The following is a 20,881-nucleotide window of genomic DNA, read 5'->3' as shown; positions in this document are numbered from 1 at the left end:
TCCAGTAAGAAAATGGCTTCTGGTATGTTAAGGAAATTTCCTATCAAGGACCTTTTACAAAATTGGTAGTGGGGTGGGGGAAGGTTAGGGCATGGAAGAGTCACACATATTGTGATGTGCATTGGTGAAGAAAATATCCTCAGTTAACGAGTGCACAGATCCATTAGAGTGGTGATGCATAACAACTTACACTTTTCATAACGCTTAAAGGCTTCCCTGATTGCTGCTGTTCAGTCGTGTCTGACTCTTCCTGACCCCATTTAGGGGTCTTCTTGGCAAAGAGACTGGAGTGGTTTGCCATTTCCTTTTCCAGCTCGTTTTTACATTTGAGGAAACTGAGGCAAACAGAGTAAAGGACTTGCCCAGGATCACACAGCTAGTAAGTGTCTAAGGCTGGATTTGAACTCAGGTCTTCTTGACTTCAGGCCAGGCACTCTATGCACTATGCCACCTAGCAGCTGGATAACCCACCACTAATTTGTCCATGTGTGAAGCCTTACCCCTCCCTGGGCCTCAGTTTCCTCACTGGTAAAATGAAGTGGTTGGGCTAGATAACCTTCAGCTCTAACACTCAGTGTTCAATCAAACAGACTGAATCAAGAGTCCCCACTTTCTATGCTCCGAGAAATCTGCCACATTCAGGGTCCTGGGTCACCAAGAAATACCTCTACACCCTAAAGACTGGCCCCAACCTGGGTAGCAGGTAGTTTCCAGCTGAGAGGCAAGTACTGTTCACTAAACTACTTACTAAATCCCCTTGTAATCTGATCTAAGGAGAAGGGTCCCCACATTAGGTCTGGAATTAGCAAATTCACTTCTTTTGGTTCCATCAGAGTTGTGGCCTCTGGCTTTCAGGAGATCGCCAAGCAGCCTTTGCACTGAGCCTGTGAGCATAATGCTTCCTGACATCTCCCACAGCTCCACTCCAACAGCCAGGCAGTGAGCTGGTGTCTAGGAATGTGCCCCCTTATTCCACAATCCCAGCTGTGTTCGAGGAGAAGGTCTGCAGGCCGCCCCAGGCTCTGGGACCAATCTCTGGCACAACCCATACAAGAGAGAGGCGCCCAGAGAGGGAGGTAGAGAGGGCCCCTCTCCCCATCACCAGTGGAAACTCCCTCCCCCTCAAAGAGGTGGAGCTTCCTCTGATGTCCCTCCCAAATTGGGTGGAATCCCTGTGACCCCAGGAAATCCAGACTTTTGGAGAAACCTTTGAAGATTTGATCAACAGATGTGATAAGCATATTGCAACTCAGGCTGAAGTGAGCCTAAGACATCCTCCCAGGCCACTTCCATGAAGCAAAACCACCCAGGGAGTGGAGGAAGAGGTTCACCTGGAGGATTCCTGGAGGCTGACCAGCAAGACAGCTGTCCAAGAGTCAAATCTTCCCTTTCCCCTGGAAGGTGATTCTGGGGCCACAGAGGTGGGGGGGGGGGCTTACTTCCTCTCAGTTCAAGGTGAGCCACTTGAAGAAGACTGTGGGGATCCAGAGACAATTATAGCTCTGATTTACTGTTGTTATTTTTTTTAAAGGCTTGAGAGATGCTAATCTATTATGCATTTCATAAGTCTGAAACCTGGCAGAGAGTCAAGTCAACTGAAACCTGCTCCTAAGTCAGTCGTCTAGAGGAGGCTGGCAAGAGTGGTCCAGCTACCCATTAGGAATTAATCCACAAGGATTTATGAAGCACCTACTGTGTGCCAGACACTGGGGACAGGAACACAAAAGTGAAACAAGCCCTGTTTTATCCCTGACTGGCTGTCCCCCATGCCGGGAATGCCCTCAGAGTCCCACTTCCTTTCAGATGTGGCTTAAGCACCCCATCTTCTCCACCTACATCCCCCCCCCCCCCACACTGCTAGTACCTTCTCTCCCAAACTACCTTGTATTTAATGACTTTTCCTTTTGGATTCTACTGCCTCTCCCATCAGTAGGCAAACTCCTTGGGAGTGAATGGGGATTGTTTTATTCTTCATACTTGTACCCCCAGTACCTGGCACACAGTAGGTGCTTAACAAATTCTTGATGACTGACTGCTGGTTGAGAAGCGAGGGCTTCCAATGAGTGGTCTGGAGTATGGAAAGCCTGGGGTGAGCCTTGCTGACAGGAGGGTGGCTGTGAGGGGGCAGGGGCTGGCAGGGTGGCGCAATGGAAAAAGCAGGGAGTGGAGGCTTTGAGAGCCCTTCTGGCTCCAGCTCCAATGATTTGTGCTTAGGCCAGGCCTCAGACCTGGGGGTCCCAGACCTCTGCTCAAGGACCTCCCCTTGACTAAACAATAAACGTTTACTAACTGCATCTCATGTAACATATGAAAGTAGAAGACAGGGTCCTGTCCCTATCGGAGAGAAGGCTTGTACACATGGAAAATTAAACCAAGGCTGGAAGGGCAGTTAATTCTGAAGGAAACCCCAACTGACACCTGCCAGGAACCCCCTCCATAGGCTCCTCAGCATGGGGGGATCCGGCGGATGCTGGGTAAAAGCAGACCAGAAATGTCCAGTAAGTGCTACAGAGGTCACTGCTTTGGGAGGAAGGGAATGAAACCTGTGGGCTAGGGGTGATCAGAGGGTCAGTGGGAAATGAAAGCAGGTGTGGCGGCACAATCACTACAACTAAGAGGTTACTTTTACATGGAATATTAAGATTGCAAAGCCTCAGGGTAGGTAGGTGGTGCAGTGGATAGAGCACCGGCCCTGAAGTCTGGAGGACCTGAGCTCAAATCCAGCCTCAGACCAAACACTTGACACGTACTAGCTCTGTGACCTTGGGCAAGTCACTTAACCCCAACTGCCTAACAAAAAAAAAAAAAAGAAAAAAAAAAAAAGATTGCAAAGCCTCTATCTCACATGACCCTCCCGGCCAGCCTGGGAGGTAGATGCTGTTACCATCGCCATTTTACAGCTGAGGAAACCAGAGCAACACATACATTGGCAAGGCCCTCTCCATCTCCATCTTCAAAGTTTCCCTCTACCCCATCCTTCAAGGCTCTGCTTACTGCTGCCTCCTCCATAAAGCCTCCCACCTCAGATGGATTTCTTTGAAGTTCACAAAATTTTCCTGATGTCTCCTTTAAAGTCTCCTTCTCAATTCTTTCATAGTCTCCTTAGTATTATAATTCTCTGAATACATGTGGCCTCCTTGAAAGCCAAGATTCTTTTTTCTCTCTCAGTCTCCTTCCTGGCCATGCCTAGCATGGCTTCTGCTCTGCTCTCATGAAGCTGGTCACACTGAGCTCAGATCTTTCAGGGTGGGAACCAAGTGTCCGATTTCTTCTGTGATCTTCGGGGCACCTCAGTACACAACCCATTCAATAAAGGATACTGACTGATGAGAAATCTGGTAACTAATTCAGAGGGCTACAGGTTGGGGGGGAGAATGGAACTCTTCCCAGCGGGAGCCACGATGGAAGGCTTATGACTCTCTATTTATTTGATCCTAGAAGTGAGATCCATTGAAGAGTTGTGAGCAGGGGAACGGCAAGGTCAGACCAGTATAGGGAATATTTATCTGGCAGCGGGGTGGATGACAGATTGGAAAAAGAGGAGAGTGGAAGCCGGGAGACTGTCAGAAAGCTACGGCACCAATCCAGGTGAGAGATGAAGAGGGCCTGACCTAAGGCAGGGACTTCGTTGGTGGAGAGAAGGGGAAGCAGGAAGGAGATGGTGTAAAGGTAACCTTATCACGTCTGCAAACCAACCGAGCACGTTGCTTCTCTACGACGGTGCTTTATGCCCATCCTTCCCCTCAAATCTTCTCCAAGCTTTCCTTATGCTAGCATTCTGGGTCTTCATAATGAGACACTACTCTACCCCAGTCAGGAATCCCACCACCTCCCTGGGCACCTGTAGCTCCTGCTAAACTGCAGCTTCCTTCTTCAAGGAAAGAAAACCCACATTTCCAGAGCTTTTTGTAAAAGGCTTTCCTTATAACACAACGAGGACAGATCAGGGATTGATAGCGCTACATCCTTCCTGAAATTATCAGGCAACTAATCACCTATTTACAGGGTGCCTCTTCCCTCAAAATCCCAGACAAAGCCCTCATCCTGGGGAGGAAGTGACATGCTACGGCAGGAGCTCTGGGAAATTTTGAATGCTCTGCAGATGGTCACTGACTCCCAGAATTTTCAGAGGTGAATGGGACCTGAGACCTATTAGCCCTGCCCATGCCAAAAAGGAATCTGCACAACTGTATTATCTAGCCATCCTGCCTCTGCTTGAAGACCTCAGGTGAGGGGGAGCCTATAGCCCCCCAGGCAGCCCACTCCACTTGCAGACAGCCCTAACTCTTCTGAAGTCTTCTCTTGCACCAAACCTAGATTTGCCTGACAGCAGCTTCCACCCAGAGGGCTCCCATGGTGACCAAACAGAAGCGTCTGATCCCTCTTCCACAAGACAGCTGGTCAAATATTTGAAGATGCCATCATACACGCCTTAATTCTCTCTCTTTAGGTTAAACATGCCAGCTTCCTCCAGCCCATTCTCTTTTGGCATGGATTCAAGGTCCTTCTCCATGCTGGTTTTCCTCCCCCGGACACTCCCCAACTTAGCAAAGTTCTTCCTCCATTATGGCACTCTCAACGGAATCCAACATTCCATCTAATCTCTCCAAGACAATGTTCAGTGAGCCTCAGATTGGCCTGTCTATGGAAAGGAGAGACAGCTCTCTCTCAGGGGGCTCTTTTGGACACCTTACCATCATCCCGAGTTCTTCCTAGTCATGGTTTCTTACATTGGCATACCATAATTCATTTAGCCATGCCCCCATACAATAGGCATCTCCTTTGTTTCCAGTTCTTCGCTATGACAAAAGAATGCTGCAATTAATATTTCAGTGACTACAGAACATTTCTTTCTGTCTTTAACATCCTTGGGGCACGTATGTCTAGCGGGGGAACTCAGAGTGCAAGGGCAGAAGACGCTTTTGTCATTCTTCAGCATCACGCCACAGAACAGTGTGTATGATGGCTTTCCAAAGCCAGTCAGAGCTTTCTAATTGTCCTTGGCTTTGTGAGGAAGTCACAACTAATCTGCCCTTACTAGTCTACAGTGTCCAGCCACGTTCCTACACATCCAGATCACCATGTGGTCCTTCCCTCCAGTTATTAACCCTTCTTTCATCTCGTTATAACCAAAGCTGAGTGTTCTATATCTAGATTCTATATCTAGGGCAAGCTAGTCCAAGTCTCCCATTCTAGAGATGAGGAAACTGAGACCCAGAGAGATGTGACTTGTCCAAAGTTATACTGGCTTCTTCTCTTCTACCTTTCTCTTAATTCCTATGGCTCCTTAAGAGGCCACACCATACACTTTAGCAATGAATACATTGCCAATTGTTCATTAATGCTGGCAGGCTATACTCAGCACTTTCAGATTTACAAAGTGTTTTCCTCACAACAAAATGAGAGATGAATAGTACAAGCATTATTCTTATTTTACAGATGAAGAAACCAGGGTATGCCCAGGATCATAAAGCTTATTAAATATCTGGACATCAGTTCTGCCTCCTTGTCTAGACTGGAAGCTCCTTGAAGGCAGACACCATGCCCCTTCTTCTTTTCCCGTTGCCCCAATGGCAAAATCAGCACCGAGCTCGGCTCTCGGCAACAAGATGAGACTGTTCCAGGGTTTGGGTAATGACCATTCCGTCTTTTTAGGGTCTAAGGTATCCCAATGGAGCACAGAGTATGCTAAAAAACATTGTAGTGTGATGGAAAGTGCACAGAATTTGAAGCTGGAAGGCCTAGTTTCTGATTCTGGCCCCAATACGCAACATTTTGGACAAACTAACAAACAATCTCCTTATCTCTTCTTTTTAATTCATGTATCCAGCCATTCAACAAACATTTACTAAGTGCCCCCAATGTGCCAGGCAGCAGGGTAGGTAATGGGGACTCGGAAACCAAAGTGAAATGAAAGGAAGGCTTGAATGAAAGGATGAGGAAGGGCCCTGAATTCAAGTCACAGGAGCATCATTAAGTAAAAATACTGGGCCTGGTCAGCCTAGAGAAGAGAAAGCGGGTGGGGGGCCTGATAGGAGCCTCCAAATACTAGAAGGCTGTCCTGCTGAGGAGGGATTAGATTCATTTTGTTTGGCTTCAAAGGGCAGAAACAGGAACAATGAAGGGAAGCTGCAAAGGGGCAGGTTTAGGCCTAAAATCAGGAAAAATTTCCTCCCCATTAGTGTTCCCAAAGAGGGGTAGTGAGCTCCCTCTCCTTGGAGGTATCCAAGCAGAAGTTGGAGGACCACTGTGGGTGGAGAAGCAATATAGTGACCATTGAACCAGATGCCCAGTGAGGTCCCTTCCCACTTTCACATTCTGGGAAGCGGGCCCCTGCCCTCAAGAGCTTATCATTCAATGAGGCACACACACACACATAAATGCTTATTAAGGTAGAGCCTAAGGAGATTCATAAGCTCAGTTTTCAAAGAAACTTTTCCCTTCAACAAAGTCTTGCTCCTCCAGGCCCCGTTTTGGTTTCCTGCCCCCCCCTTCCTCTCCCCCAGTTTCCAGGCCTCCCAATCCAGTAACTAAGCCCTAGAGGGAGTAACTCTTTCATGCCATCACTGGCCAAGGTTTCCTAGATGGTACAATATCTAGGTCCTGCCAAGCTTCACATCACCCCCTGGATTCTCAGCAGACCACATGGGGCCCCCAGGTTCCCTTTTCAGTTCGGAAAGTCTAATCAGATGAATGTTGCTAGTGGAAAGGGGGCATAAACCTGCTTTCCTGAGGCTCCACTCACCGCGCCTGTAACTCCCTCATAGGGGTTGTCTTCCCCATCAGAGTGGAAGCTCCTTGAAGGCCGGGCTTGTCTTCCTGCTCATTTTGCATCCCAAGAGCACAGAGCAGAGCTTTGAACAGAGGAAGCACTAATAGAGCGATTTTGGTTTATTCATTTATTTTCTTTTTGTATCCAACACTCAGCATAGTGTACCGTACCTGATAAGCACCTCCTGGCGGGCCTCCCGGCCTCAGGTCTACCCTCCACTTATCTGACTTCCTAAAAAGCCTGGTCTGGCTGTGTCACTTCCCTGAGTCAATCAACTCTGGTGGCCTCCTACTACCTCCAGGATCAGGTATCAAATCCTCTGGCTTTTAAAGCCCTTCATAACATGGCCCCTTCCCACCTTTCCAGCCTTCTCACACCTCCCTCTTCTCTACCTGTTCCACGAGACAAAGACACCGGCCTCCTGGCTGTTCCCTGCACAAGACACTCCTATCTCCAAACTCTGGGCCTTTTCACTGGCTCGGTCCACGTCCCTCCCCCGCTCCCCATCTCTCCCTCTTTATCTCACCTCCTGGCTTCAAGTCTCAGCTAAAGTCCCACCTTCTGTAAGAAGGCTCCCTCATCCTCACTGACCTTTATGCTTTCTCACTAAGCTTATCTTCAGTTCATCCAGTAGACAGCTTACTTATAGTGTTCGCATGTTGTTTTCCCCGTTAGACTGAGAGCTCCTGGAGGGCAGGGGCTGGGTTTTTTATTTCCCCTTTTTTTAAATCCTCAGCACTTAGCACAGTGCCTACCCCAACAGTAGGTGCTTAACGAGTGCTTTTTCATTCATTCAAAGAAGTGGAGGTAAGAAGTAAGAGTATTCTATGCAGGTCAGAACAACTGATGCAAAGCCATGGAAAGGTGAAGGGTCATATGAGAAAGGGGGCTGGCCGGCCAGCCAGTGTGGCTGGACCAGGCAGGTTAGAAGGGGCTGGGCTGGGAGGCTCTTTAAAGGCCAAACAAGGGAGTTTACATGTGATCTTAAAGGTAACACTGACCACAGGATTACTGAGTAGGAGGGCTGACACTGGCAGAGCTGAGCTGTAGGAAAATCACTTTGTTGCCCGTGTGGAGGATGAACTGGAAGGAGGCATAAAGGCCAATCAGGCTATTGCAACAGTCCAAGGCAGAGGCGATAAGGGCCTCGACTAGGGTGATGGCTGTGTGAGAGGAGAAGCGGGATGGATCTGAAGGACGCTGTGGAGACAGATCCAAGATCTGACAAGTGAGGGTGAGAAGGATGACACCAAGCCTGCACCCCTGAGTGTTCTTGACAGCAATGGGGAAGCTTGGCAGAGGGCAAGGCTAGGGGAAAGGATCAGGAGCTCTGCTCTGTAGCGGCTGAGTATGAGATGTTGACAGGATGGCGGCTGATGATGTGGGACTGGCGCGGGGCTGGGAATAGGGAGCTGGGAGCTAACTACATAGAGATGAGAACTGGACCCTTGGAAGCTGATGAGATTATCAGGCGAGAAAAGGGGGCCCAGAGCAGAGCCCTGCAAGGGACACCTACGGGTCAGTAAGAAGGGTGGGGATGATGGTGCAGCAAAGGAGGCAGTGGAGTCACCAGAGTTAGGATGTCAGATGTTATGAATGTCAAGAGGATAAAGATTAAGAAAAGGCCATTTGATTTGGCAATTCAGTGGTGTGATGGGGTCAGAAACCATACTACTGATAGTGTGGAAGAGAGAAGTGTCAAAAATGAGAGCGAGCAGCTTTTTCAACAGGTTTGTCTGAGAAACAGAGGGGAGACAGAGAACAATAGCTGAGGGGACAGTAAGGTCTACTAAGGGTTTTTTAAAGACGGAAGAGACCTGGGAAAGTTTGTAGGCAGCAGATAGGCAGAGAATGAACAACTCCAATTACAGTTGTCAATCAGAAGGAGTGATGCCACTTGATGAAAACCTGATGTGTCAGGGACAGAGGACTCTCCCAGGACCACTGGTGCCTCTGTCCTCCTCCTGATGTGGCCTGAATGACATCACATCTAGCAACAATCTTTGCCTCTGTCCCCCAGATGTCTTGCTAGGCCTTAAAAACCTTCCTTTGTGTGAGAGTTAAAACAAGTTGTAATAAATGGCTGCTGCTTTAATTAAAGAATTTGAGAGTTTAAAGGGTTCTCAGAGGCCATCCAGCCCGATGCATCCATGAAGGGATCCCTGCTAGAACTCACCAGTTCTCAGGTATGTTCTGCCTCCTGCCTGAAGAACTCCAATGACAGCAAAGCCGCCACTCTGCTTTTTGATATCTCTAGCTGTCAGGAAGTCTTCGCTATCATAGAAACCTAAATTTGACTCTTTGCTCCTTCTATCCCTTCCATCCCTTCCATCCCCGGGTCCCCCAGTCTAGCTCCCTTTCACATGATCATTCTCCAAACACCAGGTAACTGCCATGCTCACTGCCTCCCCTAGTCCTCTCTTCTCCAGGCTAACTAGGTCCTGTTCTTTCCTCCTAGGACAGGGGGCTCAAGGCCCTTTACCATCTCAGCTGCCCTGCTCTGGACACTCTCCAGCTAATCAATGTCATTCTTAACCTGTGGGCCCCAGAACCGACCACAAGAGCTGCATGCGATGGGATCTAACCTCTCTATTCCGGGAAGCTCTGTCTCTCTTACTGAAAACCAAGACCACATTAGCTTTTTGGGCTGTTACTACTGACTCCTACTGAGCTTATAGGCTACTATAACCCCTCAGTGCCATTTAACTTCACCATCCCCATCTTGTACTTATGAAATTGATTTTTTGAACCCAAGTGTAGGATTTTACATTTATTTCTACTGAATTTTATCTTGTTAGATTCAATCCCATGCTAGCCTATCAAAATCTTTTTGGAACCTGACTATCATCCAGTGTGTTAGCTATCTCTCCCAGCTTTGTGACATCTATAAATTTGATAAGCATGTCATTTACCCTTTACCCAAGCCAATGATAAAACTGTTAAACAATAGTGGGCCAAGCACAGATCCCTGAGGATCTCCATTAGAGACCTCCTTCTGCCTGCGTGACCTCCCCATGACGATGACAACCATTACAACCTGCTATTCTCACCCCACCAGTCCTGAATTCATCTTCTCATACCATCACCTTCTCCACAAGAACAGCACGAACTCCTCAGTCAAGTGCTTTTTTCAAATAAAGGCACCCTATGTCTACAACATTATTCTCATCTACCAGTTTAGTAATCTTGTCCAAAAAGGGAATGAGGTTAGTCTATGGCAGGGCTTCTTAAGCTTTTTCCACTTGTGATCCCTGCAGCACTTCTTAAACTGTGGATCTCGACCCCATAGTTTAAGACGCACTGGATGGAACGTGACCTGTTTTTGATGAAACCCTGCTGACTCTGGAATCACTGCTTTTCTTTCTAGATATTCACTAACCATCTTTGGAATGATCTGTTCTGGATTCTCCCCAGGAATCAAAGAATGACTGGCCTGTCTCTTTAAGGAAAACTTCCCTAAATCCCCAGACCCCTATTTTGAAGTAAGGCAAGCACGTTCTAAGATAAGGGTGAGGAATGAATGCTATGAGGTGGTTTTCTTGATTCAGTAGAGGGAGGTGACCCCATTCTGGAGTCAGCAGGCCTGGGGATGGGAGGTGCAGCTTTCTTTTATGCTTACTAGCCATGAGACCCTGGGTGAACCCCTTAAGGAGGCTTAGCCTTGGTTTCCTTTTCTGTAAAATGGAGGTAGTTATCCTTATACTACTTCCCTAACAGACCTGTTAGAAGGAAGGTGATCTAAAATTCTGAGCTCTTCTAGGGATAAGAGAAAGAAGAGGGTAGGATGGTTTAATAACTCACATTTCTATGATACTTTCCTGGGTATTTTCCCCTCTCAATAACCTTGTGAGACATTATTCTCACTTTGTGTATGAGAAAACAGAGGTCCACTTTTTGACAGGATTCCTCAAGTCTAGGAATGCCATAGAAAAAGGTTATTTGACAATGGGAGACCAAAATAAAAATGATAAAATAAAAATAAACTCAGAGAATCTCAGAATCAGAAAGGATTAACTAGCAGGAGATGAGATATTTAGTCTGGGAAAGACAAGACTTAGGCAGGCCATGATAGGTGTCTAGTAGTACCTGAAGGATGTTCGTTTGGAAGAAGTATTAGATTTGTTTTTTAGGAGGTAGAACTAGGAAGAATGGATAGAAGTGGGCAAAGAAGCATATTCTGGATCTAAAATGGGAATACTTTCCTAAAAGCTGCCCCAAAGAGGACAGCCCAACCTTGGCAGGCAGTGAGCTCTCTCCATCACTGGTGGTCTTCAAGCAGAGAGTCTGAACATAATAAGTACATGCTTTAAAAGTTCACACAGTCAACGCTCCTTAATTTCTGGATAAAGGCTCAGGACCTCCAGCATTTGCCTCACTGCACTGTGGAGGTGACTCTCACTTCTATGAGGCAATGCCAGTGAAACACAAGGCTCGGATGAATCTTGCCAACTTATAAAAGCTTTGAGCACAGACCCAATACCTGGCTGTGTGTCTGACATTTGAAGAGCCACTTGGAAAGGGAGAGGCTCACCAAAGGGCTGGCTGGCAGGTAATGAATTTTCTTTGGTCTTACCAACTCAGGAAGACGTGGAGGAGGCATGGTTTGCATTGGGCGCAGGGAGGGAGTGGCCATGCTGATGAAATCACCGATTCCCAAGTGTTCGGTTACAAAGTAGGCCATCCTCTCCCTTTCCCAAGACTCCAATGAAGGAAATGGAAAAGTTTTGGTAACTGAAATCAAGTTTAACTTGAGCTCAGAAGAAAAGAGCCTTCAGGTCATTTTGAAGTGAAAATAACAAGGTCATTTCAGCTGGAAAGAAACAACAGACAAAGATCTGGGCAGAAAGACATTACCCAGTTTTTTCAGCAGGCTCTTTAGGAGACATTAGTGTGTGTGAGCAGTGAACTTAGCTAAAGGGATGGTTATCACAACAGAGCTGCCTGGGAGCCTCCTCAAATATATGTTAGGCAGAAAGAGATACATGACTGCAGCAAATTCTCCCATCCTGGGGCAACATCAGCAAGGGGTATTTAGTGTTCTGAGCTTGGAGTCGGGAAGATCTTTAGTTCCAAGCCCACCTCAGACAGCTGTGTGACCCTGAGCAAGTCACTTGGCCTCTGCCTGCCTCAGTTTGCTGATCCAGTGATACGGCCTCCTTCCTGTTCTTCGAACAGGGCTCTTCATCTCCCAACTCAGGGCGTTCTCCATGGCTGTCCCCCAGCCTGTCCCCCAGGCCTCTTCATCTCACCACCTGGCTTCCTTAAGTGTCAGGTAAAGTCTTCTGTTCCCAGTTCTCCTGAATGTTCACACCTTTCCTCTGGAACCATCCTCAAGTCATCCTGTAAACAGCTTGTGGGTTCCTGGTTGTTTGCATGTTGTCTTCCCCATTAGACTACGAGCTCCTTGAGGGCAGGGACTGGTTTTTGTCTTTCTTTGCACCCCCAGTGCTTAGCACACAGTAGGCCCTTAATAAACACTTGCTGACTTGACCTGACTAGGGGAAGGTCCCTTTCTAGACCTAAATCTATGAGCCTAATTCACACTCTTAGCCCATTTATTACTATCAGGAAGCCTCCTTCGTGGAAATGTCCATCATTCTGTTGACCTTTCACCTTGTCTGGACAAGGCCACAGACAACTTTAGGGGCATAACTCTTATGACTAGCAGTGCTTGGCAACGCGGAATATCAAGAAGACAGCTAGGTGGCACAGCAGATAGAGTGCTAAGCTGGCAGTCAAGAAGACATGAGTTTGAACCCTGCCTCAGATACTTCCTAGCTGTGGCCCTGGCCAAGTCACTTCATCTGTCTGCCTCAGTTTCCTCATCTGTAAAATAGGGATAATAGCACCTACCTCCCAGGGTTGTAGTGAGGATCAAATCAGATGACAGTTGTAAAGCATTTAGCACAATGCCCAGCACATAGTAGGTGCTATTTTAAATGTCTTTTTTTCCCCCTCTCCTATGTTGCCAATAGCAACAGACTTAACGACTGCTTTTGAACAGTGCTGCTCCTGGGGGTGGGGGACTCTTACGTGATCAGCTGAGCACTGGGACTACATGAAAGCATCTGTTTATCCTACAGCAATCGGTGGATGGTGAACAAGACTGTGCCCCCATCGCTCTAGCATCAGTCTGCTCTAGCGACCTGCTGAGCACCTGTCTTCTGAGAGATCCTGTGGGATCCACAGCAACAACACAGGAAGCCACACCTTCAATGGTGGGCGAGGACAGCCTGGCGACAGCAGGGGGCAGAGCTGCTTCACGGAGTCCCGAGAAGTGTTGCTCTTGACAGGGCTCTGACTGTAAGCTGGAAGCATTCAGCTCAGATGGGGGAAGGCCCAGGAACCAGGGCTTTGCTCTCAGAAGGGCTCTGCCTGGCTCTAACCCTAAGAGCCTTGGGAAGTACTAAGTCCTCCGACACTGGGAATCCCCTAAAAGAAGCTGGGGGCATGTGCTAGTCTAAAAGAGATTCACACTCTATCCAGAAGAGCTTCTAACCTCAAGTACCAGATTTCAGGCGTCTGTCTGTCTGGAAAAATGGGAACCTTTATTTTCACTAAGCCCCAGCTGAAACTGCGTGTTTTCTTCAATTACGGAAGGCTGTGATTCTGAGCTAGGGTCCCTCCCTTCCCTCCTCAACCTGCCAGAGCCAGGGAGGTCCAGGACATGAGCAAGGTCACCCAGGTTCCTTCGAGCTCTCTGATTCTGAGTCTGTGCTCATCACAAACTATTGAAAGTGGGAAGAGGCCTCACAAACCATCTCCTTCAACCCTTCATTTTAGAGAGGAGGAAACGAGGTCCTGGTAGACAATGAGCCGGGTCTCATAGCCAGGATCGAGGCCCTCTCCACTGTACCCTAGAGCTTCCCCAAAGCCAGAGATGGCATGCTCAGCATGCAGAAGAATCTCTCCCAAGGCAACATCACAGCAGAGGAATTCTGCCGCCCCCACCACCATCAGCAGCAGCAGGCCACCTAGGCCTAGTTCTCTGGGCCCTGAAAGCTGGTTCCACAGCCACGGAAGGGAGGGTACAAGACGTCCGGATCACAGCCTGATACACTACAATCCGTAGGCCTTCCACCTCTTTCGGGCTCATTACTCAGGAGGGTCTTCATGCTGGTCACTCGGCTTCCAGGATCACACGATGAGGGGGATAGTTTGCTGTCTAATAAAATGCCTTGAGGAGATCCCTTCTCACAAGAAAGAGCCCGATGCATCTGGGACTGTTCTCTAGAGAAATGAGACCTAGTGAAATGAGCAGTTTCTAAGACCTTTAAAGTAGTGGATTTTCCTTCTGAAAACCCACGGGTCCTCATGTCAGAGCAAAAGCGGGCCTTGGATTGGGCCATCCCATCAGCAGACCCAGACCTCAAGCCCAGGGGCTTCCCGGCCCCTCCCAGGGAGAGGACGAGCCCCTGTTTGAGAAGCTTGAAAGGAAAGGGAGGATGGCCAATCAGGATGACAGGCTGCCCAAGGGTGGCCTATAGGCTCAGGACACGCAGGAAACTGTGCACAGGCCACCACAAGACCTGGAGGAGGCACCAAACCGCCTTGGGGCAATGATGGGAAGGGGCTGAAATGCCCGTTCACAATCAAGAGGGATGCTGGTGACACACTCCTAAACAAGCACAAACTGCTCCCCATTGGCCAAAGCGGCTGAGCCTTTGGTAGCACATTCTAAGAGGCAGGATTGCAGACATGTCTGTAGACAAAGCAGGGGAGGAGTTTTATCGGATTAAAAACTCAGCAATTTCCAGCCCCACCCTACAACTAGGACAACAAAGGGGCGTGGGGATGGGGTAGGGGAGCTGCAGGCCCCAGCCGGCTAAGCACCGGCTGCCCTATGGTGCCCTATGGGGCCACAGTACACGGGCTCCCCACATGGACCGCCTGGCCTCCAGCAAAGCTAGCTGGGGTCTCTCTGCCCTGGGCAGGTCCTAGATCACTCCCCCAGACACACACACATACACACTCTCTTCCCAGGTTGTCTTGGGCATACTTCCCTCCAATCTGTCCAAGACCTTATGGATGACTAGAGTCTGGGGGTTGGGGAGAAGGGGGAGGGTCCATCACAAAGGCAAATTACAAATTTCTACCTAAACTTGTGATTGAATCAGAGTCTGAGGCAAAGGAAGACAGACTGAAAGGCAGGGGGGCCTGACCTTTTAGTTAGCATTCAGCAGGGTGTCCGGGCAAACACTGCTGTATTTCAGAAACCAGGATTCTCCAATGCCTCATGCATTGGGTCCCAAGCACTAGGTCAAGGCCCTAGAAAATGGGCCTTATTTTACAACCTGTCCCCACCTCCCCCTCCAGAAGGCTGTTCTACCCCCAACTAATGTGCTTATGGTTTACTCTATATTATAATGCCCTGAATTGGTGTCTTACCCTCCCAACAGGCCATAAACTCCTGAAGGGTAGGGGTAATGCCTTTTTTTAAACTTTGGATCTTCCCCAGCACAAATGGGGGAGGGCAGCAAACCTTTAAATAAATAACTATTTAGAAAGTCGGAGAATTCTGGGCACCTGTTACTTCTGCAAAGCTGAATGGGCTTGATGGCAACAGCAAAGGAGTTGGGATGTATGACTGCGTGAAGTGTGGCTGAGCTATGACAGCGCCCTTTCTGGTCCTGTGGCCCCATCACTTCCCATCTCAAGCCCTTAGTTTCGTCACCTGATAGAGGCCACAATGAGGCCCAAAGGGGACAGAGAGAGTTCTACACCCCCTAACTCAGTAAGAAAATGACAGAAGTTTCCAGAGATGTCCAACTGCATCAGAGAACTTGACAAGCCCCGGCCCTCTGCAGTGTCTCTGCAGTCCTAGGAAACAAGAATCTCTGGGTTTAATTCATTTCGTCAAACAAACACTGATGGAGCATGCGCCCTGGGCAAAGCCCAGTGCTGGACCCCAAGGGAAGGCAGTGCTGTGGGGCACTGTCCCTGTCCTCATGGACAGTACAGGAACAATCATAATAACCCTCCGATTATCTGATCCTCTGTCCTCCCCACCATCCCCAATATTGTCATTGAGCAGTTAGCCTGAAGAGAAGGGGCCGAGACGGCCCCTTTGTCCCAGGGCGGCTTCCCTCTGAGATGTGCTGACCTCATGGCAGCATTGGGAGCTTTCCTGAGCACTCTGCAGCTCTAGGAGGGAGCTGCGACATGTCCTACTCATTACCTTCATTTGAAAGCTGGGGACCAGATTTAGGAAGGTGAAGGGAACGAGGAGCCTAAGAGCCTATGGCCTACAGCCAGCTGGTGCTGGAGGAAGGAGACATTCCAATGATGCTCAGTGTTGCTCCTGCTGTCAAGGCAAGCATGCCTTCCAGGATGCCAAACTGAAACAAAGTCCTATTGGTACGTCTCAGGGCCATGGTGGAAGAAGAGAATCAATCAGGAGAGCTTCCACGAAAAGAGTAGCATTTTGCCTGGGTCATTAAGAGGATGAGCAGGCATCCCAGGCCTAGGGAAGAACATGAGCAAAGGCGCGGAGGGAGGAGAGCACATGGCATGTTGAAGGCACAGAGAACAGGCCAAGAGATGTCATTCAGACCCATCCCTATCTTGAAAAGCTCAAGTGGGAAGATGAAGCAGAGCTGAGTGTTCTGAGCAATTATCACCATGCCTCCCAGCACACTGAATACCTCCCCTCTCCACTGGTTCTGGCAAGAACAGGAAATGCCGAGACATGTTTTAAGATAAGGCCAAGTCTTTCTGGGTTTCTGGATGTCAGTTTTAATTTTTCTACCAAGATAATAGGTTTAGCAAATAACTTAGTGACTCCATTTTTGCGTCTGAGTTAGTAGGTGACAAGAAAGGTTGTACATTACTCAACCAAGGACTTATCTTTGGGCATTTTGCCCAAATCCTTTTCACTTACATCCCCTCCAAAGGCAGGAAAAATCCTTTCCACCTTGACCTGTTCTATTCTAGAACAGTAGATAAGTGGCACCTCTTAATGGACTGACTTATATTATTGTTATTATGTGTGTGTTAAATCATCCAACCACAAGACAGGTACTAGATCGACTGATCGACAAGCCTACTATGTGCTAGCCATACTCCCAGGGAACTTATATTCTAATGGAGGAGACAAGGAAATATATAAGCAAATACAGCAAGAAAAAGGTGAATAAATGCAAATATATGTCTATATTTGTATTTATGTCTATGCATATATATGTGCATATATGTATGGGGAGAGAGAGAAAGATAGACAAAGGAAGAGAGATACAGCGGGAGAGACAGAGAGGGGAGAAGGGAAAGAGAGAAAGAGAGAAGGAAAGACAAGAGAAAAGGAGGGAGAGGAAGGGAACAAAAGGAAGGAGAAAGGGTAAGAGGGAGGGACAGGAAGAGGCGGAGAGGGAGAGACAGAGAGAAGAGACAGAGAGAAGGTAGAGTAGTTAAATAAAAGGCAGTTTGGTGGGAGGAGCCATAAAAGTTGAGGGAATCAGAAAAAGTTTTATGTTGAAGACAGTGTTTGAGCTGGGACTCAACCAGGTGGAGGTAAGGAGGGAGGCGGTGCAGACACTGGGACAGAAGGGAGATGAAGTGCCATGTGTAAAGAACAGAAAAAAGGCCAGCTTAGCTACGTCCTCGAGCGTGAGAAGAAGGGGAGTGAGTAGGAGCCGAAAAGGCTGCAAAGATAGATGGGGCCCATGTTGTGCACATGGCTCCTAGGCGCAATGGGAAGGCACTGCTGCTGATGTAGTTGGGGAGTCCCACAGTCAGATCTGCCCTAAGGAAAATACTTGGGGAACACCGTGGTAGATAGACTGGAGCAGAGCATGAGGCAGGGAGACCAACTGTGGTTGCTGTCCTTTGTTTTTGAAGAGGACCAAAATGACATCACTATGTTGGAGTCAAGGTACAGTGTGTCCAACTTTGGCTGATCAGCTTTACCACAGGTTGGACCCAAATAGTCCACATTAGCATTTGGAATGGCTCTGCTCATGGATCACAGCATGCTCAAAGGCAAGCGCACTGTGCATACCGTTTGACAGAGCAATCCCACTCCTAGGTCTGTACCCCAAAGAGATCAAAGAAAAGGGGAAACGACCCACACGTACAAAAATATTTATAGCATCTCTTTGTGGTGGCAAAGAATTGGAAATTGAGGGGATGCCCACCAACTGGGGAATGGCTGAACAAGTTGTGGTATATGAATGTAGTGGAATACTATTATTCTGTAAGCAATGATGAGCAGGCAGACTTCAGAAGAACCTGGAAAGACTTACATGAACTGATGCTGAGTGAAGTGAGCAGAACCAGAAGAAAACTGTACACAATAACAGCAACAATGTGTGATGACCAGCTATGACAGACTTAGCTCTTCTCAGCAATACAGCAATCCAAGACAATTCCGAAGGACTCATGCTGGAAAATGCTATCCACCTCTAAAGAAAGAACTATGGAGTCTGAATGCAGACCGAAGCATACTAGTTTCACTTTTTTTGTTTGCAGTTTTTTCCTTTTGTTCTGTTTTTTCTTTCACAACACGACTAATGTGGAAATACGTTTTACATGATTGCACATGTATAACATATCAGATTGTCTGCTGTCTTGGGGAGAGGGGAGGGAGAAAAATTAGGAACTCAAAATCTTACAAAAAATGAATGTTGAAAATTGTCTTTACATGTAATTGGAAAAAATGAAATACTATTTACTTAAAAAAAAAAAAAGGCTGCTTAGAACCCCAAAAGGCTGCCAAATCCCACTGCAGCTTCAGCCCAGTGAGACTATAGGCTGGGCCGCCTGTGTGCAGGGTTGTGACTACAGCTCCCAGGGCATCCATATCTGCTGCTTTGTCAGAAGCCTGCTGCCACAGGACTTTGAGGTCAGTAAAAATGATAAAATAGTATGGAAGATGTCCATTGATTTGCACATAAATTGGACTTAAGTGAGGCAGAGTTGCTGGAAGCTGCGGCCTCACTCTCTCTTCCAGAGTCATCACGGTCCAGTGGCAATCCAAAGTCGAGACAATTGGTGATAGCTCAGGATTCAGTGGATGATGCTGGCGTCCTCGGTGTCTAACCAAACTCTAAGTCCACCACAGCACCTGCGCCAGCTGCCCTCATGGCTGTTGGAACAAACTATTCTCATCCACCCATTCTGCTGGAGAAAGTCTTGACATGCTTGGGGTAGACACCCCTCTAACTCACTGAAGGGTTTGACACCTCTCAGCTACCCTCAACCTGGTTTAGTCCGTTTGTTGAAACGGTTTACTGGAGTAAGGCCACTGTGCGTGTTACAGCTTCTTGGAGCCACAGGTGAGGGTAAGGTGACAGGTAGATACCAAAAGCAGAAAGCAACCCTTACACCAGAGGTACTAGTCTTCCCTGAACATACCCTACACACCAGGGAGACCAACCAGGAGGCTGCCACAATAATCTAGGCAAGAGGTCATGAGGAGCTGAACTAAAGGATGGCCCTATAAGTGGAGAGGTCAGATAGGAAGATGCTGTGGAGGCAGAAACCATGAGTTTTGGCGGCTGCCTGGCTCCACAGGATGAAGGACAGGCAAGAGTGGAGGATGATGGCCAAAGATACAAACCTGGACTATAGCTGGGGGGGGGGGGGGCAGAGGTAGGGAAATCTAGAAAAGGAGAGGGTTTGGGAGGACAGAAAATGAGGGCATTTTTGGATATGTGAGCATTTTTGTGGCCCCTCCTCCGTGCCAGGCACTGTGGTAAGTCCTTTATAAGTATCATCACATCGATCCTCACAACAACCCTGGAAGGAAGGTGGTGTTATTCCTATACAGATGAGGACTCTGAGGCGGACAGGGGTTAAGTGACTTGCCCAGGGACACCCAGCCTGTAATTGTCTGGGGCGGGATGTGAACTGGGGTCTTCCTGACTCTGGCCTGGTGGGCACTCTGTATACTATGGTGCTCCCTAGCGGCCTAAAAAAGAAAGGGGATGGATAGAGAGATCTCTGAAATCTGTGGAGAAAAGACAGACTCATGGGGACTGATGAGGTCACTCTCTAATTCTGTCTCCCCAATCTGCCCTAGGGCTGGAGGTGCTCTTAAACGTTTCCTGAAGTGAGTTGATCGGGGATGAGGACTACTCCTGAAGGTGCCAGGGAGAACCTGTGCTTCATGTCTCTGCCAGGGTCTGGCACACTACAGTCTCAGAAGTTGGAGTGAGATGGGCCCATCTTCACTCCAGTAAAAGCTACTTCTCCTACTCCAAACACATACTTTCAGGACTTAAAAAAGGGGGTGGGTCTGATGGCCTCCTAGTTCTCCATTCTTGGACAGATGCCAGGCCATTTTTCTGTGCCATCCAGCTTACCCATAGCAATGTGGAAGCACTGAGAAGTGGGAAAGCACCAGCAGCAGAAAAAACAAAAAACTAAAACACCAAGCCAAGTGGCACTAATGTGGTCAAATAGCCAGAATGCCAGGAAATGGAGCAAAAGGACAGCACTGACCTGGCAGTGGTGAGGATTAGCCTGGGAGCTTGGAGGAAGCCTGGCTCCTCTCCCACTCTCCTCTTTTCAGAGGCCCCGGTGGCCCTTGGGGAGGCAAGCCCTCTGAAAAGCATGCTGCTGAAGGCTCTCTGGCCTTCAGCCTCACTGGCAGGTTCTACCCTGTGCTCAGAAATTCATGCTCACTGGGAAAGGGGGCCCTATAAGGCAGACCCCTCCCAAGCATCTATATGAGGGCTGCCTTTGTGGTTTCCAACACATAAGTTTGAAATCTTCAGTGGTAGCTTTAAAAAAAAAAAAAAAGATCCCAAACTTAAATACAACTCACTCAGTCCCCGAGGCAAAACCGGGGGATGAGGGGTAGGGGCAGCCCCTCTCTCTTCCCTATCTAGTTTTCAAGCTGCAGAGTGGCCTTTGGGGACTTTTCATCACTCAGAGTAGACCATGATGGTCATTTTAACCTGATCTCTCCTAGGGGTGAAGTGGATACAGTGCTGGGCCAGAGTCAGGAAGACCTGAGTTCATATCCTGCCTTAGACACTTACTAGCTGTGTGATCCTGGGCAAATCACTTAACCTCAGTTTCCTCATCTGTGAGACAGGGATAATTACCTCCTAGGACGGTTGTGAGGATCGGATGAGATAATATTTGTAAAGTGATCAGCATAGTACCTGG

General features: G+C 48.2%; 1 protein-coding gene across 1 annotated transcript in view; it reads right to left on the bottom strand.

Moving 5' to 3' along the window:
* Positions 1-20,881, bottom strand: part of LIMK2 (LIM domain kinase 2) — a 67,028-nt gene that overhangs the window by 34,009 nt on the left and 12,138 nt on the right. The window lies entirely within an intron of this gene.

This window comes from Vombatus ursinus, unplaced genomic scaffold (assembly GCF_900497805.2).
Source record: "Vombatus ursinus unplaced genomic scaffold, bare-nosed wombat genome assembly UNPS02001287.1, whole genome shotgun sequence".
Classification (NCBI taxonomy): domain Eukaryota; kingdom Metazoa; phylum Chordata; class Mammalia; order Diprotodontia; family Vombatidae; genus Vombatus; species Vombatus ursinus.
The sequence above is the reverse complement of the archived record's forward strand: the minus strand, read 5'-3'. Positions and strand labels throughout refer to the sequence as shown.